The sequence below is a fragment of the Indicator indicator genome, chromosome 3 (genome assembly GCF_027791375.1).
Source record: "Indicator indicator isolate 239-I01 chromosome 3, UM_Iind_1.1, whole genome shotgun sequence".
Classification (NCBI taxonomy): domain Eukaryota; kingdom Metazoa; phylum Chordata; class Aves; order Piciformes; family Indicatoridae; genus Indicator; species Indicator indicator.
The window spans coordinates 19289427-19311157 of NC_072012.1; positions in this window are offsets into that span (position 1 = coordinate 19289427).

The window sequence follows — 21731 nt, forward strand, 5'->3', positions numbered from 1 at the left end:
ATGTTCTGTAATGCTCATTAAGTTAGACATTGTTTTGATTTCTTACTGAAAAACTCATTTGCAAGGACTATAGTCATAAGAAAAAGAATTGGATGAGATAGGTAGGTATAGTCAGACTGTAGTGCTATTATCCTGGAGCAGATGAAGGAACACAGCATCTCTCACAGACAATACAGAAAATTCATTTTTGTAATGGAAATAGAAGTTCTTTTCATTTAAACTCCAGCTGCTTTGTTGGGTTCATGCCCCAGCAAATATTAGTTAAACTTTGTTCTTTCTTTTGGAAATGAAAGTAAGGTTACTTTCAATATCAATATTTCACAGTCTTTTGCAATGAAATCAACAATGACCTCTAATGTCCCACAGACCAGTTGTGAAATGAAGACCCCATGGCACTTTTAGAAATAATAGATGAGTTAGTTCCAGTGTGGTTTTTGACAATTACATACTCTCTGGTTTAAACTAACTTAACACTCAGCTATAAAAAATATTTTTCTTCACTTTCATCAAGCTGCTGTGCCACACTTCTGCTTGTTTCTGAACAAACTCTTCCAGTGTCAGATCAAGAGGGCAGAAGCAAGATGAGCAAAACTTTCTGAACTATGCAAAATGTTAAACACAAAATTCAGAACTTTTCACTTCCTTTTAGTACTTTTGTACATTGTTTGCATAATACAAGTTTATAATCAAAGTATAAGGACTGAAATATGAGGATCACTTGGTGCTTATGAGTTAGGAAGAAAGCTCATTAACAACAATTAATCTTTGTATCTCATTATCTACACTAGTTCTTTACAAAGGTAGAGTTTTAAGGAATGGCTGAATCGTATCTGTTATGCAGTTCAACAAGGTGTCTCTCATAGAAAACAAATCAGTCTGGTTCTAACAAAAGCATAAGTGAACATTTTGTATTCTAACCTTAATTAGTTAGGCATCAGGTACGATTCAACTTCCTCTGGAAGGCATACTCCAGACTTTTGGTTGTAATGTGTCAGAACTGAGTCCCTGGAAATAAAAATGAGAGTCATAGAAATATATGTCTTCCTGAAAGAGGAAGCCAAGATGAAAACAGTATCCTGTGTAATTAAAAATGCAGAGGTATAACTCCAACCAAATCCAGGATCTTTCATTCACTACTGTACAGAATGTTTTTCCTTCCTGTTAAAGTGATTTTAAAACCTAATAAAATTAAGATTAAGTTTCTTTCGTACATCTTGATTGTCTCGGATGAACAGCAAAAAAAAAGTGTCATATAAAGAACAAATGTGGGCTAAATTAGTTTGGTAAGAAAGTCAGCTGAGTGGAAAGAGTGAGGTAAAGCCTTTCAGGAAAATGTTGTGTCCTACAGTGCAGGCGAAGTGCTAAACTCTGCCGGAAGACACAGGCTGCAGATATCCTTTCACATACCTTTTACAACCAGAGACTCCAGAGAATTTGTTATTATATCATTACAAGTCATATTTTATGTTTGAAATATTTATAATATTATTTTATTGAAGCTTAATCTTCAGTTAGGACACGGAGACATTTTTATATGCCTCCATTTTCACAGCATTGTGTACACAGCCTAGGCCTTCAGGGCAAGTTTTATTGTGCCAGTGTAACATATGTTCCCAATAGGTAAGTGACACATGAAAGGAACGGAATGTGATTTAATGTTTCAATTTTATTGCATGCAATTTAACATATGGTGGTGAAGAAGATACAATCAATAAAGCTACATGAATGTGAAAGCACACAATAAAAGATACCTCTGAAGGCAGGTTTGATTTAAAGATTTATTGAATCTAACTAGTCAGATAATTCAACATAAAAATTGTATTTATGACCTTGGGCTCCATTGTTATTGGGGATTTGATAGTGCATGATTGTGTTAATGATTTTGTACATTTCTTCTAAAAATCTTGTGCAGATTTTATATTTTATCCATTTACATTGCAATTCTATAAAGAAATAGTAGCCCAAATATACACTATATTACTATCACTGGGTTTTTTCCATCTTCTTTTGCAATCCCTTTTGTCACTTTTATTCACTGATTTTCCTTATCTTCTTCTCCTCCTTTTTCTCTTTTGTAGTTCTCTCATACTATCCAGCAATTCTTTCATCAGTTTTGGTCAAATAATGTCATAGAAAATCATACTCTAATTTCAATGTTAGTACAAAAATTGTAAAGTCTTATTGCAAAAAGTTGAGATTCGGTATCCAAAATAAAAAAATATTAAAACATTATTTTTGTTTGATTGTTTTTTCAAACTAAGAATGAATGTTTTCTCTAAATAACTTCCATTTTAAAAAATACAAAAGTGCATCTTTTAAATTAAAAATGATTGGTTTCACTGGAAAAGTGCAAAGAAAAGCTAAGCGTCCCTTTTGTTTTTTAAAAAGAACTAAATTTTTTTAAATCAAGTGTACGCTCCAATTTATTTTTTCCAGAATGCATCTTTTTGACAGAAATTTTCATTTTAATGAAAAATACATATTGTATGAAATAATAAATGCAAAAGAAAAAGATAGTAACAGTGCAATGTGTTCCATGTAAGAGTTCAATGAATTTATTAAGTAGGTCTGCAGAAAAAAACATTTCACTTTCTTTCTTGACTTTGAATTAAAATATTTAGAAAAAAAATAATGTCAGACAAATTAATGGCTTAAAATATTTTATAGCCATTTACATGTATTCAGTATAACAAAGGACTAAAATTCCTTGAACTTATTTTTATGGTAAGGTGACATGCCTATGACAAAAATATTATTTAGATACCTTCAAGGATAATGATCATGGATGTCTAAACAGCACATCAGCTCAAAGCAGATCTCTGGCTTCTGTTTAAAGCTTAGCCCAGGTTTTGATGTTCAATTTAACCTTGCATTGGTGTGCAACCTTGTAAAGGCAGCATAGGTTGGATTTTTAGTTTTGGGTTCCTACTGCTAACCACCAAGTTCTTAATTCTTTTAATCTCATCTCTTTTTGCTGCCATTTGCCAGCTATAAAGCATAAACACTCCCAAGTTTCATATTCTTCTTTCTTTGATTTACATACATAGATGACAATATATGATTTAGCTTCAGCTTTGGTTTATTGTCCTTTCAGTATCTTTCTTTCAGATCACTTTGGTAAAAAAAGTTGTGCACAAAAGATAATTTGTGAAAATTCTGCAGTATTTTACTGACTTCCATTAACAGTTAGTAATAGCTTGCAGAACAGCTCTTAGGATGGGATATATTTTAAGAAAACCTAGGATTTCATTGTGCTTTTCTTTTCCTTTCTGTAATCACTTTTTAATTCACAGTAGAGATATTTTCAGATTAATTTTCTCTGTTTTTTTTTTTAATTAATCTAATTTTAAGATGCTTATATTGATGTTCGGTACCTACAGAACTTCTCATGGTCATAGTCTCAGAGGACATACCCAGGTAGTTCAATGAGAACGGCATCCCTGAGCAGGTAGTGACCTTTCACAAGATACCAATGTGATGCCAGACAGATTTGGTAGCTTGAGGCTAGCCTGAAGAATTGCCTTCCTGTCTAATATGGGGCCTTTTTTCAAGAACCTTCTTTATCAAAAAGTTATCTGATTTCCATGTCCAGTCATGTAGAAACTACTAGCTTTCAACCTTACAGTCATTGAGACATTAGAGAAAACCATACCTAAAACACATTAGAGTCTTGGTATATGTGGAACTTATACATAAAATAAACATTGAACATTCATACACTATTCAAACGAAACTGAAGTTCCTTCATGAGTGGTATAACCCAAATCCATGCAGGTATATCACTGCTATCTCTTAGTGCCTGTAAATTCTTTCCCATGAGTGTGTTCAACACATGGTATCTATTTGCTTTGTTGTCACGTTTTATGGTTCATGAAGCTCCTTATGATATGGCTTGTAATAAAAGTTCTATTTCAGAGATGATTGCAATTTTGTATGTGTGTGTATATATATAAATATATACACACGCACACAGGAAGAGAGAGAAAAGACATTTGTTAGACATCATCTGAATTCATGTGTACAGTCCCTGTATTGGCATGAAGGGACATTTGTAAAATCTGTGGGAGAATGGCAAAACTGTAAGGAATTTCCATGACATTCCTGTTCCAACATATCATTTCCTTTCTATCTTCTGTCTTGAGTTGACACAAAGGCTGCTGGATTAATTCATTCTCTTCTATCTTCTAAACACCTCTTTGTTTACCTTTACCACAGTATTTGGGAAGTGGGATATGAAATATATTCAGCACCAATAGAGTGACATTTTAGGCATATACACCTTCCAAAAACTGATGCAGCTGGAAAACAACACTCATAAAACTGTACTGTGTGGGTGCCATATGTAAAAAAGTTCCATCATTTCTGAAGTATTTGATCTGTGGGAAAAGTTGTCAATGTATATCGAGAAATGAAAATTCCTTTTAATGTAGCATCAGTTATTTATGTTTGTTACTCATATGCTTCAGTCAACAAGAGCAGAACTTTAATCAAATAAAAGTAATTTCTATTTACCCAAGCAAATGTCCAGTAGATTTCTGTACAAATCCCATCTAACAAGTTTTCTGTCATGATATATGAACATCATTTTCTGGATAGCTAAAATCTTCAGCAATTGGCTAAAAATAGGTCCAGTTCTCCATGGTAACTGCCTAGTGTTGCAAAGAATGTTGCTTTTGAGATCGTAAAAGGACAGCAGTAAAAACACCAGGCCTTCTTTACAATGATATAATTAAAGCAAAGTCATCTGCTTATTGGAGATCAGAAAAGAACTTTCTCTGTCTCTCTCATGATAAATAAATAGAGAAATCTTTTGTACTTACCCCTCTGTGTCTTTGTATAGTGATTCATAAAAAATTATGAGTTTGACTGAAAGTCTGACCCAGCTTCACATGCTGGCAACCTGAAAGATTAAATGCAAAGAATGAGCTATTTCATTACGAGCATCCCTGCATGACTGGCTGTATAATATATACCAAGGAAAATGGCTGAAAACCAAAGACCTCAACAATTTAGTCACCACCTCTGAAATGCTGACTGCTGGATAGTTGCTGTGAAAGTGCCCAGGCTATCCAACCAAAAACCACCTCAACTATTCACCACATGTGACCAAAGCCACAACTATGGGAAACAGCTTTAGAGAAATTCTTTTCAATACCCTTCCTTTTCCACAGTCCTTGCCAGCCTTCTACACAGTAGGATCCCTGGAAACAAGCTCCAAACCCTCTCCTTCCTGACACATCCATGATGAACAGCTGCAACTCCTTAGACGCTGTGTGCAGCTGCCTTCAGCTGTGCCATTGAAATAATCCAAAACTACACCAAAAAATGGAAATATATTATTGAGTGTATGGTTAGTGGTCTTTGTGCATTGACTAGATGGGTGGTTTCCAACTTGTACTGCTGAGGCTGCTAGAAATCATGTGTGAAACACAAGTTTGAATATTTCTCACTGTTTTCACTCTGGAGTTATTTCTGGGTAAAGAGAAAGTGAAGAAGTTCAAATAAGATTATAACACTCCCTCCTCTTCCTTGTTCACTAAATTCTTCATTGATATTACTACTAAACTTTTACTGCCTTCAAGGGAACTCAGACTGCATCCAAGAGACCAGTTTGTGGTCTTGCTTATAACAATCCCATGCTATTTCATGATGTTTGATGGAGTTCAAATATAGAGAGTAGAAGACACTCATTGACATTGTTTTCTGTCTAGGCCAATTGGTAGGCTGTTAAGGTGATATTAGATGAGAGGACTATTTCTGATCACTTCATTCCTTCCAGCACCTGAGGTAGCTCAAAAAGGACATTGCATTGTGGTGTTGGTATATACTAAATCTGATTATGTTATGATTTGATTTACTGGTAAAGGAATGCTTGACTATAGGTATCAAAGCTGCCCTGTGCTCAGCTCTGTGCTTAACAGTGTATCTGAGCAGGCTTAAGTCTGTACACTGTGTTTTATGAAACTCCAAGTTGGCTGGTTGCTTCCTGTGATGCCTAGAGCACTTTCTACCACCAACACGGCAATGAAATAAAAGACAACTGCACTAAAAAGAAAAAAAAATAAAAAAGAATAAGATAAAAGTTATTTGTGAAAAACAGTGTCCCACTGTGTTCTACACAAAATCATCCATCTGGGAAGCCTTTGCATGATTATTGCTTGAAAACATTTTTCTTATCTGATCAAGTGTTTCTTATGAATTTCTTCATAGAGTGGGGTCATGAGATTGTTCCAGAAGGATCTGGTGCTGCCTGGTGCTGAGAACTCCAGTCCTACTCCAGAAACATGCTTGGCTCTAAGCAAGCAGGCAGCTCCTTTGTTAACACATGAATGGTGTCTTAACTTCAGGAGTTAAGCAACAGCTTAGGAATTTTTATTTTGTGTTGTTTTACTGTTTCTATGAAGCATGCAAGAGTTTTCAGTGTATTTTCTACACTTTATTTTACCCTTTCCTTTGCCTCTGGCAAGAGCATGTGATAATTGAGTAGTTCCACTTTCATTTTGAAAATCAAGTAGTGTAAAATATCACACTCCCTACGGTTAATTTGCTCTTCAGTTGCTGAAATGCATATTCCTGAAAAACTTCTCAAGTTATTCTGTAGCAGGTTAAGGAGGGGACGATCCAATTGTCTCCCAGTGTAAAGCTAGCACTTAAAAATCCTTAAATCTAATGCTGTTTCTTGAATGTAGATATTATCAGAATGTAAAATCCCAAGAAATTGCAGGACAACAGAGTTTTTTTACTTTGGGGTTTTTGGTTTGGTTGGGTTGGTTGGTTTTTTGTTATTGGTGGTGTGGGTTTTTTTAAAAGTTTTTATAATAGAAATGGAAGGCCATGTCTGAGTCATTAGTATATTCTGAGACATTTATTTGTAAATATGGGGAAAATTAAAGTTAGCAGCTGTAAGATTAAGAATTTTTATTTTTCATTAACCAGTGAGAACACCTTTTCTTTGCTTTGTTCCCACTAAGTTCATGTCAGTTACCACATAGTGCAGTAAGTAGAAATGGACTCATGCTTTTTCTTCATCACAAAATCAAAAATATTACAAAAATAAGTGCAGGCAAACAAGCTTTCTTCAGGAACAGTACAGCAGAAACAAAAAAAAAAGACCAAAAAAAAAATGAGGCTCATTGATGTGTAAATGTGCAGTGACATTTTTTCAATGTGCACTCACTTTTTAAGAATACACATGCACAGTGGATGTGAAAGGACCACATAGATTGTATCAGGATACTGGGAATCAACATTTCAGTCTCATAGTGAATGCTGGATTTAGGCACACATTCATACAATTCATTGAGAAACCAGTAATGCTGCTTGTTAAGCTGAAGGCAAGAACTATATCGGCTGCATCTAGCTTGCAAGATGAAAGCATGGGATTCATGATTAGCTATGCATCTGTCTTCAGTAGGAGACAGCAAGCAAAATCTTGTTCTCACCATATACAACACCTTCCAAACAAGAAACTCACAGTGGTCTGCAAAATCAGGGTATCTTGCTAACACTTCAAAGAGTGATGCCTTTCCAAAGATACATTATTTTCTCTACCATACAGCTGCATAACTAAAGCAAAGGCAGTTACACTCAATCTTTTTAGCCATTACTTCCCTAAATGATGCCTGTTTGTCAGTCTGGAAGTTTTATTCTAACACCTGCCAGAATAATGTTCAAGCTCCTCCCATGCCAACTGAAAATGTTGGGTGTATTTCAGCTAGACATCTATAATTAGTACCTAAGTAAGTAGAAGTCATCTGTGGTTGTTCATTATCAAGCAATCAGGACACACTTTAAAGTACCTACATTTACATTTAGAAATCTTCAAGCAGAAGAAAGAGCAAGTAAAAGAGAGAACTTGTGGAGTGTGTCAAAATGTCTGCACCTGCAAATGACAAGCACAAGATTTTTCTCTATTTTACAAGAAAGAATGCGACAATGTCAAATTATATAGGACCACAAATGGAGCATTAGGAACATTTACAAGTGTTTTCAAATGCAGAAATCAAAAATTTTGATCAACTACATATTTCATACCCTGTTTTGGTAAAGTGCAGGGTAAATGTTTAAAAATAGCATTACATTTGAATATTAAAATAAAATCTATTTATTAATACTTATTGTAGTTATATTTCTATGATAACTTGATAGGTTAAGTGAACATTATTACATACAGGTGCATTTTTGACGCATATATAATGGAATATCTTCCCTCAACAAAGAAACTAGGAATTTATTGCACTGTGGTATGGGAGATCTGACTACTGGAACCGGACATGCAATCCAAGGTGTTGATACAGATAATATTTCCTAACAGTCGTCTAACACTTCTTGACCTTGCAGTACTCACCAAAGAAAAAGTAAATTTTAGAGATTCCAAGGTGAATCTTGTAGCATAAGTTACTGTATATCAATTCTGTAAAATATTTTATTGGAGAAATCCCATCGATATTTTTCACAAATGTTGGTCAACTGGGTAAAAATATAATTTACTCTTGTTCTTCTAATTATTATATATAGCTAAACCTTCCTAATTCATCTGGGTTATTGTATCAGTACACTTGTTTTTTTCAAGATGTGATACCTGGCACAGACAGACAATTTTTAATGTGCTTCATGGAACCATAGAAATCCTGGTTGGAAGGAAATGATGGGTGCATCTAGTTCAGCTTCCTGCTCAAAGTGGAACTATTTTCCTTAATGCTTAAACTGGGCCCCCCACGCTGCTGTACCACAAACTGTTTGTGGTACTGCTGTCACTGTATGTAACTCCCATTTACTTCCTATTGTTTCCATTGTTTGGTCTAGCACTTTGGCTGTGATGCTGCTGACTCTTTCCATTATTGATTTTTTTCAGTATCACAGTACATTTAAACAAAACAAAATAAAACAAAACAAACAAACAAACAAAATTATCCATGTCCCACCAAATCATGCATTTATGAATCTGCTTTATTACATACATATGCTCACAAAATTCATATAGATTTACAACACAGAATCAGTGTCTTTATTTCAATACTGAAAGTAATTGTGATTGCAGCCTGAAGTAGTCTTTTATTCTTGCTTTTGATGATGTCAAATGCATAAGTTTTCACTTTTACACACACATATATATAAAATATATATATATATATAAATATATATATAAATATATTAGAATTGGAAAATACATACAAACATAAACATGAGCACATAAACATACATATGTTTATTCCATATGCAGTCCAGACATACCAGAGCTTGGAATATTTTATTCAGGAAACAACCACAACATGGGATCTGTATATTTTTTTACTCTGACAGGTTTGCTTCTCTGGCTTGTGCAAACTTTTGGCTTCAAAGGCACCCATGGAAACATATGTAACTATTTGAGACTACAGTGGGAATAATTTTCCTCTGGGCAAACAGATTTTTGACTAGAGATGGACATAAGCCATGTAGATTGGATCCAAATAAGGATTTGAGATTGAAACTTCCATTTACTGCATGTTGGTTCCAGGATTTTAATTTAACCCATTACAAAGATAGGGACTGTTTATGAAATACATGTACAGATCCATCTGGATGTTATTTGCATCTGTGATTTAGTTAAGGGTCTCATTTACATTTTATATTTGAATTCAAGAAACTCTTTCAAAACACTCAGCTAAGTACCACTGGGATGGAGAAATCATTCCACCAAAATAGTGTAAAAAGGCAGACTGCACTAAAATGATAAAATCATTAAAATTGTCCATGACATTATACAGAAAGTTTTATGAAAATCAGAAAAAGCTTACTGGGAATAAAAGTCATTTGTAAAACACAATGTAGTGTATATTTTCTAAGTATGGTGAAAGAGTTTTGAAATCTTTGGACAGTACAACACATAGAAATGACATTATTCCTTTCCTCCAAGTTTTTCTGTGGATGAATGCAAAACATAATCAATCTCACTTTTCAGTTACTCACAAGAACTGTAATGATCTTTTCTCTGCTGTTCTTCTGCATAAAAACAGACATCATTTTGTGTAATGAAACAACCTACTTTTTTTTTTTTTTTTTTTCTGGAGTGCAGGGACTATTTCAATAAATTCTGAAGCACAGAAAATTATTTATATGGAGAATAAATTTAGCATATATAAAGATTTATTCCACTAGAGAGGAGGAAGATGGTAGTACCTAGCTAGCTTTTCAACAGCAGAGCTTACTTTCCTTCACCACCGTGAAGATTAATATTTTCATCCTTATTTTACAGAGGGAGTATCTAATGTCAAGAAAAACAAGAAGTCCTAATTACATTAAAAAAAGTTGTCTCTAACACTGAGATTAAATATAACCATATAGTATATGCCATGTGATGATATTTTTAGCTTTGTTCTTTAACCTTGCTTATTCTTAGAAACTGTCAATAAAAGACAGTAAAAGCCAGACTCACTATATAATTTACTGCTACCATAAAAGGCAGTTAATTCCTGAAAAAATCTAATATATTAAAGGATAATAATATAAATCCAGTGAGCAATATGTTAAAAATGTCTCAGGCTTTACAAGAGGGGGCTTCAATATAATAACCACTTGATATAACGTGGCAGTACCTAGTAACTGTGTAGCTGCTCTAAGACAAAAGGCCAACTTCCCTTTCGCAGTAGCAGCCTTATGTCTGGCAAAAGCAGCTTGCAAAGCAGCTCAGTATGACTTATGAGAGCCTATTGAAAACCTAGGCTAAGCCTGTAGTTTAGCACCACAGATGTATTTTTTAGTATAAAATGCCTGTCTTTATCCTCTCTGCACATACTATCCTCCTGCAGACCTGTGAATGTCCCTCATGTCAATAGCAGCACATTTCAGCATGAAGTGTGAGCTGTACATTGATCTTTATATTCTGAGATTAAAAATATCCCTTACATAGATCATTATCACTACTAATACCAATTACATTAGATTTACAATATGAAATTCTGAGCACAATGATGTGATTGCATGAGTTTTTGTAATATCAACACTGAAAGGAGAAATGTCTTATATTTGTGGGGGACATACAACTTTTTAAAAGGAACAGAGATTACATTTTCAGTAAGATTATTCATAAAATATGAGCATGGTAGATACTGCACACACAAAAAACATTTAAGATTTCTTCTCCAAACATTCTATAGTCTCAATAGAAGAAATGACATACAGAAAGGAAGGTCCAAGGTAGCAAAGAAGAAATGTTAGCTAATATGTAACCAGAGCTAACAATCTAACTCAGAAGAGTTTGATTGCATACAAAACAGTACTTGACTATGAAGCTACCTATTCTCAAAAAAAAAAAAAAAAAACAAACAACTAACAACAACAAACAAACAAAACCCACAAAACCAAAAAAGAAAACCCAACAACCAATAGATAAAATGCATTAATGGAATCATGCCAGTTTATTACCATATTTTACATTATCTGTGACTTAGATGGAGACAAATAAAGAGAGTTATAATATACAATCAATATACACCTAAGCACACAGTGAGAAACTAATTTCTCAGATATAGGTAACCTACTAAATAAAGGAAGTGGAAGTGATAGAATTTATGAAACTGAAAATGAATAAAAAAATAACATGCTTCTAAAAAATCTTGAAATAGATGGAATGAGTACATGCAAATAAATCCTAGATTTTTCATTTGAGTGTCCATAACAGTAGGATCATACAATAAAAACAAATCAAATAGTGATATTGATCTAAATCTCAAAAAAAAAAAAAGAAAAAAAACAAAGGCATGAATATTTTGCTCTAAGGTCTGGTCAGGAGTAATTTGAAACACTTGACTTTTAAGAAATAATCTTATTGTTCAATAAATCCTTACGTATTTATTGTACAAATGGCTGTTACTTAATGAAAAACAAAATTAACTATGGCATCTGACTTCTATAAGTTCTTAACTTACTTCATTCACCATGCATTGAACTTCTTAGCTGTCGCTCTCATATCTAATTTGATACCAATTTCAATTTGTCTTATGCCTAAATGGACTGATGCATGGTAGATTAATTTCCTCTTGCATAATTTAGAAGCGATTCAGTTCAATAGATTTGTCTTTGTGTATTAGTGGTACAGCAGAGCAATGGGATTGTCTAAATTTGCAAGACATCTGCAGTAAGCTTTTATGCAGTGAATGGACACAGTAACTAGTTATGAAAAATACTGGGGAATATTGCATACAAAATCAATGACTGAGTTTCTTTTCACATTACAAACTATACTCTGTGGGTTAAAATCTTGAGAGATTAGAGCGTGAAGAAAAGATATTGCATCATTTGGGTGGGAGCATTGATCTGCTTAAATGTAGGAAAGCTCTACAGAGAGATCTGGACAGAATCAATGGAATCAGAGGTATGAAGTTCCACAAGCCCAAAAGCTAGGTTTTACAACTACATGTGATGCTAAAGGCCTGGGGAATAGTGGCTGGTAAACTGCCAGGCAGAACAGGAGTAAGGTCTGTGTCAGTTTCTTTTCCCAAGTAAGAAGCCAGAGACAAGGACAAGAGACAAGGACAAGAGGATCACAGGATAACAGAATGTTAGAGGTTGGAAGGGACTTCCAGAGATCATCGAGTCCAACCCCCCTGCCAAAGCAGGATCACCTAGGGTAGTCTGCACAGCAATGCATCCTGGTGGGTTTTGAAAGTCTCTAGAGAAGGAGAGACCACAACCTCCCTGGGCAGCCTGTTCCAGTGTTCCATCACCCTCACTGTAAAGTTTCTCCTCATGTTGAGGTGAAGCCTTCTATGTTCAAGTTAGTGTCCATTGTTCCTTGTCTTATTACTGCGCACCACCAAAAAGAGATTGGCCCCTTCCACTTGACACCCCTCAGATATTTATAAACATTGATCAAATCCCCTCTTAATCTTCTCTTCTCAAGATTAAACAGCCCCAGGTCTCTCAGTCTTTCTTCACAGGGAGTCCCCTATCATCCCTGATCCTCTCTTAAACTGGGGAGCCCAAAACTGGACACAGTATTGCAAGTGTGGTCTCACCAGGGCAGAGTAGACGGGGAGAAGAACCTCCTTAGACCTGCTGGACACACTTTTCTTGATATACCTCTGGATACCATTTGCCCTCTTTGCCACAAAGGCACATTGCTGTCTCATGGAGATCCTGATGTCCACCAGCACTCCAAGGTCTTTCTCCATGAAGCTGCTCTCCAGCAGGGCATCCCCTAACCTGTGCTGGTGCTTGCTGTTATTCCTCCCTAGATGCAGGACCCTGCACTTGTCCCTATTGAGCTTCATGATGTTTGCCTTCACCTAGCTCTCCAGCCTGTTGAGATCTCATTGGATATCAGCACATCCTAACAGGGTGTTGGCTGTCTCCCCACCCCAACAACCTTACTGAGGGTACTCTCAAGCCTCTCATCCAGGTCATTAATAAAGATATTGAACAAAACTGGACCCAGTACTGATCCCTGGGGAACACCACTGGCCACAGGCCTCCAAGTTGACTTTGTGCCACTGATTACAAACACCTGAACTCTGTTTTGAAGCCAGTTTCCAATCCACCTCATGGACCAATTGTCTATGCCCCATTTCCTGAGCTTTTCTATGACAAAATGGCCTCAAGTTGTACCAAGGGAGGTTTAGATTAGATACTAGGGAAAAAAAAAATACTTAAAGGGTTATCAAGCACTGGAATAGGCTGTCCAGGAAAGTGGTTGAGTCACCATCCCTGGAGGCATTGAAAAGACATGCAGATGTGGTGTTGAGGGACTTAGTGGCAGAGTTGAGAGGATTAGCTTTATGGTTGGACTCAATGATCTTAGGGGTCTCTTCCAATGTAAATGATTCTATGATTATTACTTGCTTGAATTTCCACCAGAAATAACATCAAGATGAAAAAGGATGTGGGTAAGAGTAAATTAGAAATTTACTAGAGATTAAATCTTCCTTTCAGGTATTTTATGAAGACAGTAAAGACAGAAGAGTGGTTACTGAAGGAGTTTTCTGTTAATAAGAGATAGCTACCTCCAGAAGGAAACTGAGGTGGACTGTGTCTGTTTCTGCTTAGTAGCTACATAAATTTTATTAGAAGACAGGGACATCTATCTCAGGCTAAGTTGAAGGCTGAATGTATCTTGACATGAGTCTGGATGGATGTTTCTTTATGGGTCCATGGAATGAACAGTGGAGAATGCTGTTCTGGGGTGAGAGGTGAAGTATTTCTTTTATGCAGTGTCAGCACATTAGCAAGATATAAACATCTGATGTTCATTATTTTATTCCAAGATTTTTTTTTTTACAAGGAAAGCAAATTATTTTATATGGCAACATTCTTATTTAGAACTGGTAGGACAAAGTCTAACGAAGCATTTTTGTTAATATGACAGAAAGTCTGAGGGCTCAAAGTCTTGAAGAAATGCTGTGTAAGCATTTTTGAAGGAACTTCCACATTAGTCACAGATTGTACTCCTCCTCTTTACATCTTAGAGGATGTGCAACTGAGTGAGAGCAGGGCCCATGCTCTCAGCTTGTAGAGCTAGTGTAGCATTGCTGCAGTGACACAAATCCAGAGGGACTTTGGAGGAACTGCACATGAACAATCATTTTAGGAATGACTGAGTGAGAGTAGGGTGTTTAAACATACCCACCCTCTATATTTTAAGTCATAAAGCTGCAAATATCCAACAAAATAATAGCCCATGATGTTCAAATAGTTCAGTAAGGATTTAGATCCCCTGAGTTTTATTTCAAAGTGGAAGACCAACAAACTCCTGCCTGATTGTGACCTAAAGCAATAAAAAACACTAATTATGCAACCAGTAGATATTTGGTAGTGATGCTCATTTCTTCCAGTATACTTAAAATGCAATCATTCCAGGCACAAACAAGTTCCCTGCGTGACAGCTGACTGCACTTACTAATGACAGCCCAGTCTCAATTCTAAAGCTAACTGTGAAATATATACATCTGCTATTATAGCTATAGACTTGATTGTTTGCTGCAGGGTTTGAGCTCATTCTGAGGCCCTCTGACTCAAAGCACCTCAAGTAAACTTGAATTGTTTCATAGGGCTCTACTAAGCCTGAATGTCTGGCCTTCATTTCCAGGATTTCATCACCTCTGTGTGCTGCTCAGGGTACATCCACTCTCTGACTACACTCACATCCAATACATAGGTGACCATCAAGGATAAATTCTGTGTACTATAAGATAAGGTGTATGGAGACACTTATCTTTTCAGAGAGAGAAATTACACTAGCTTTAGCTGTGTTCCTCTCAGTGAGGGCAGAGAGGGAAGGACAGAGCATAAGACTACCTGAAACAGGGCTGCCACAATCTGTGTGTTCATTGCCAGAACATGCCAGTAAGGATTATGCACTTTTAGCAGAGCAGTTTGCACAGCTGCTTGGACAAACTGTCATCCCAAGTACAGATTTTGGGGTAGATGTGGAGAACTCCAGCTGGGGAACAAAAACATCTGCAGCATTCATTGAGGAAGTGTGCCTCTTGGTTAGACTTTCCTGGGCTGATCGGAGCTTTGATTTCAGTCTTGATCAGTTGGCTTTGATATTTTGCATAGCAGACCAAGAATCTGATTTCTTCAGGATTCCTCTTTTGGGACAACTCATCCCCATTTGAGAAGACATTAGCATTTGAAATATATTTTTAGAACTGTGGAGTACCAGAAATTGACCAAGTTATTTGCAATGGTGAAGCTTGCAACAAAAATGTTTCCCTGTGCAGAGCTCCTCTTACCAGACAAATTTCAGTGACTTTGCACTACCAAAAGTAATTCATGCAGGAAAGTTTATTAATTGGTACAAAGAAGGCCAAAAAATAGATATTATATACTCTGCATCATCACATAGACCTACATTACAACTGATTTTAATATTCAATTTCTGCTAAACGGAGAAAGAAGTTGATCAGTCAGCAGAACAAGATGCAGTAGAAATACCAGTTCTTCTTGTGTTACAACCAATAACAGGTTTCAGCAGGGAAAGGTGAAATAAGTCAATCAGTTGTTTAGTTTTTGATTCCTTCAGAAGTTAGCAAAATGCTTTAGTGTGTTAGTGGTTAAGATACCAGAGACTTTTGTATTCAAACAATATCAACAGAAAGAACCAGAAATTGTAGTTTGTTTCCTTCATGTTATATTATCTCTTTTCCTTTGACAACTACCTAGCTATACCCAGAAAAATAGTAATTATATTCAGAACCCAAAGAGGTCCATCATAATGTGAAAATGTTGTGACACCATACTCCTTGGTTAAGGAAATTATAATAATGGCACAGGTTAAAGCCACAGTGTAAGACAGGCAGGGGAAGAGAAGAACTTCAGAGGAGTTTCTTGCTCAAAATAAGAACAAAACTTTTCCGTTTCGAGGGAGAATTGTCAAAAGGTATCACCTTGCTTTTACAATGCTTCTTTGAGTGGGGATGTTTTTACAAATGTCTTTCAATTAAAATAGGTTTAAAACCACTCGTGGAAGAGGCAGAAGAGAGGAAATAATGAGAAAAAATTCAGTGGAAAAATAAGTGTTGATGGTGTGACTAGGCAATGAAGTAAATTTATGAACTTATTTGATCATGGATATTGGCACCTCCTTTCCTTCCAGTGTGAGTCAGAGTGAACGTAAACATCACAGTTATGTGGAAAAATATACCCTTGTGTTAAAAAATGAAAAAAAAAAAAAAAGAATCTTTTTGCAAGAGGTTGTTTTATGGGTTTGGTGTATGTTAGTGGGGGGGAAATTAAGTGCAAAAGCCCAAAATCAGTTAAAATAACTGCCCCGTTTCTGTTTGGACAAAGAGAAGAAATAAATGAGCATTAAGGACCACATGCTTAGTTATTTTTTATATTAAAACATCAATGAGCCAGGATCTACAATGTTATGAACTTTATTATAATAGATAAAAAAAATCACTCCTTGACTCACATTTTATTAACTTCTTAACATTCTTGGACTGGTACAGGAAATACTCTTCTTTACCAAACTTGAAGCAGTCTAACATATTCACAGATGAACTCACATCTGTTGTCTTTTTAGTCTTTCCTCTGGAAAGAAAATCCAAAACCAGAAAATAGCTTTGTGATGGTGGTAATAATGCACAACATTTGTCATGAAGTTGTCTAAGAGAGCCATTCATCAAACATTCCACCTCCAGAAGCTATATGAAGTGACTGTTATTTCAATGATGAACTAGCTATTAACTTTGTTTTTCATTTATAAAGAAATAAATCTGATTTTGTAAGTTTCAAACACTGATGAACATTGATCATTTCACTCTGAGTTCCTCAGCCAAATCTTACATTTTCTTTTTTTCAGCCATATATGCATTATTTTTTGTGATATAACAATCTTGTTTTCTTAAGCTCGTTGGAGCTGTCAGATAACTAAGAGAGCCTGAATTCCAAAGCAGAGTCAAAATTTATTTTATAGCCATGACTAACGTCAAATTTGAACTCTATCTAATAGAAATATTGAGTAACCTCATGTTAATCTGTTCTTGAAGCCAGCTATGACTAGCTTTAATAGCTGAAGTCAGATCACTATCCCTGATGTATATATTCTCCTCCCACGGTTTTCTTTGGTAAGGAACTCTACTGAGGAAGAATCCTACTTCTAATTCAGGCTGGTCTGGTATAATGAAGTTAAAAAAAAACATTATGCATGCCCTGACATTTAAAAGGCCTTGAGTCATGGCTGTAGGAATTCAACAGGGATTAATTACGAAATTGGCAAACATTTATTCTCCAGATACTTTCATCTGTACATATGTTCTAAGATTTTCTTGATCAATCAATTTTGTAAATATGAAAAAGTAGATAGACATGTGGGTAGCAAAATATACAATGATTTTTTTTCATTATCTTAACCTAAATGAGGATGTGTTCTGAGAAAGATAAGAAGCAGACTCAGTTATGACTATATTTTTCTTCATAAGTGTAGAAAATTCTATGATGTAAATATTGGTTTTATTGTATAGATGTGATACAGCAAAGAAAAATACATGCAATATTACATTTTCTCTACTATAAAATTAAAAAATGTTACAATAAAAAAGTCTAATATTTCGCCTGTGTTGTATAAACTTAAAGAAATAGTAATCGACCTTGACACGTGACTAAGGCATACATCTGTCTCTATGATTTATGACAGAACACAATCAGAATAAACTGCTTTTAAAAAAAAAAAATTCTCCTTGTAACAGGATATTTTGCCCTACAATGAAGCACAGCATATTTTATTTTCCACTAAGAGCTATCATACATCTACAATATCTGATACAGAAATCCTTATCAGTTTTTTCTGTATAGAGGCTCAGAGTGCTTCTTGATGCAATGAAATGATTTAACCTGTTTTGTTTCTAAAGACAGAACAGGCTTCTTCCTAAAAAAAACACCAACACAAAACAAAAATTAAAAAAAAAATAATTCTGAATTAATTATCATGGAGATTAAGTAACTTTTATTTCTATTCAAAAGATTAGTGTATGTAAGTAGAGTGAGATGGTGGTGGTGATGGTATTATAATTACTATTATTACTTTTTGTAATGTTTCTTAGTCTTGAACAGGACATTTCTAAGGGCTAGAAAATGTTGTAGCAGCTTCATATCTATTTGATAAAATTTAAAATAAAATAACAAACCATAGAAGTATGGACAGTATCAATATTGGGATTTCAGGGAGACTAATTAAGCTAATGTAAGATGCAGATTATTTTTCTGTGATATTAGATAATTTTTCTTTAATACAAATATAGAATGTTTTTGAAGCAGTATGCTTTTAGGTAAGACTTCTTTTTTTGTTTGTTTGGGTTTGTTTTGCCCAGTGGCTTTGGTTATATGAATCATTTGCGGTAGAACAGAAGGACATGAAACTTTTGCACTGAACTCAGTGACAAGATTTCCTTATCTTCAAGTATGTATTACTAAGCCATTTAAGTCTCAATGCTTTCCTATTACCTTAAGCTTTTTTATTAACTTAATTTGAGGTGAAGGTCATAAATGTGAATTGAAATATCTTTTACTGATCAGCAGTTAGCACTTCTGTAGTGCAGGGAATAACAGCATGGCAGAAGAATATTTCACTGAACTAAAAAGTCCACACTCCTTTAATAACTTAAAACTGATTTTCTTTGTTTACAGTTGCAATGAATCACTTTCAAAGGTACATCTCATCGAGTCAGTTTATGCTGCTAGTGCTGGCTGGACCTGCCAAACGAGCTAGCAGGGAGTATTACGCAAAAGACTCCCACGTAAAATTTCTGGATCCCTGCCTCAGGGAGGAAGCAAATTGTGCTTATGTATTTGTCACATTTAATGACCTTTTCGGAAGGAAATTGCATGTCCTGTGACATCTATCAGCAGGAAAGCTGACTTAATAAAGAAAGGGAAGGTCTTGCATCAGCAAGAAGAGAGCAGTCAATTAGTAATTCTACAATCATGCCAAAGTTATAGGATGACGTCTAAGAAGTAGCGCATTTAGATGGGCTTAGAGGAAGTTTAGCCAGAGTATGAGGTGTGGGAGATGAACTCATTCATACCTCTGCTGTAAGACAAATACCTCAGAACATGAGAAACTACTCTCTATTCTGCTCAAATCTGTAAAATACACTTACAAATTTCTAGGGTTTTTTCTCCTTCAAATATTATTTACCTGTGTACTGAAATAGAATAAAATTCATACTAGAATGACAAGACAACTCTAGTTCATATTCATATTCATGACTCTATCTCAAAAATACCAGAAAATTTAATCACCCCATCTTAAAGACAGCAGAAATGGATTATATGTACACAGTAAAGATGTAGTCAAAGACAGTAGTGCATGGCTGACAGGAAGCAGGGGCAAACAGTTCAAAAATATGAATCAGACAAAGAATGCCAGAATCTGCAAAGTACTAAAATGCTCAAGTGTAAGGCTGGGCTTGTGCTCATGCCAAGTGTAAAAGCCCTTTACAAGGTCTGGCACTGTCATAGAATCATAGAATCAGTCAGGGTTGGAAGGGACCACAAGGATCATCTCCTTCCAACCCCCTACCATGGGCAGGGACACCTCACACTAGATTAGGCTGGCCAGAGCCTCATCCAGCCTGGCCTTAAACACCTCCAGGGATGGGGCCTCAACCACCTCCCTGGGCAACCCGTTCCAGTGTTTTACCAGCCTGAATCTCCCCACTTCCAGCTTTATTCCATTCCCCTTAGTCCTATCACTACCTGATATCCTAAAAAGTCCCTCCCCAGCTTTCTTGTAGGCTCCCTTCAGATCCTGGAAGGCCGCAATAAGGTCACCTCGGAGCCTTCTCCAGACTGAACAGCCCCAACTCTTTCAGTCTGTCCTCATAGGAGAGGTGCTCCAGCCCTCTGATCATCCTGGTGGCTCCTCTCTGGACACGTCCCAGCACATTCATATCCCTCTTATAATAGGGGCTCCAGAACTGGATGCAGTACTCCAGGTGGGGTCTCACCAGAGCTGAGATTCTTTTGCTTATACAAGAAACTTTCTGTTGTGCTTCACCTCCAGAGCAATCTTGCTTCAGCCAGTTCAGGGAGGGAAACTCTCTACCTTTTTATTGACTTTGAAGCAGATTTGGGAAACACACATTTCCCCACATGAGCCTGAAGAGGATAGAATATAGGGTTTCTTGGACTCAAAATATAGAAACCTGTTCCTGTGCCTGTGGGACCCAAAGGCAGCCTTTTGCAACTTTTATTTTATTTTATTTTATTTTATTTTATTTTATTTTATTTTATTTTATTTTATTTTATTTTATTTTATTTTATTTATTTTATTGTTTTTAAATGCAGCTGAAGCATAAAAGTCTGTGTTTGTTTTCTTGTAAGACCACCCATGAGGCTTTCTTCTACACTTTTCCAAAGCTGTTTTTCATTGGGAATAACGTGTTTGCCCTCATATGTACCAGCCAAGAAAGGTTTTCATTAATAAGGACAATTCTGAACATGGCTGTGTTCATTTTCACCAATAATTCAAAGACAGGCAAATATTCCTGCATATCTTTTCTTGCTGATGGGATGCCAAAATTTTATGCACATGCAGTTGCATGCATAATATAGCTTTTGAGAACACTGAAGACAACTGGACACCATGAAGCCCAACTAAAAAGAATTGCATATACTTTGTCCAAACACAAGCAGACTTTGTCTGTGAGTATAATTTTGAAAAGTCACATTTTCAGAAATACACCTTTGGAGGTGTCTTGGAGAGAAAACTAGACCAGGTTCCTCAAAGCCTCACCCAGCCTGGCCTTGAATACTTCCAGGGAGGGGGCATCCACAATTTCTCTGGGCAGGTTGTTACAGTGCCTCATCACCCTCACAGTGCAGAACTTCCTCCTTATATCTAACCTAAATCTACCTTTTTTCAGTCTAAAACCTTTACCCCTTATCTTGACACTACATACCCTTGTAAAACATCCCTCCCAATCTTTTCTGTAGACCTTCTTTAGGTACTGAAAGGTTGCTGTAAAGTCTCCCTGGGTCTTCACACTTTTAGGTTGAACAGTCTCAACTCTTTCAGCATGCCCTCAGAGGAGACATGCTCCCACCCTCCGATCATCTTTGTTGCCTTACTCTGGACTTGCTCCAACAGGTTATGTTGGACACCCCAGATCTAGACACAGTACTCCAGGTGAAGGTCTCACTAGAGTGGAGCACAGCAGCAGGAATCACCTCTCTCAACTTGCTAGTCATACTTGTTTTGATGCTGAAAGCTCATGGAACTCTTTCTTGTCTGTCACTAAGAGCTT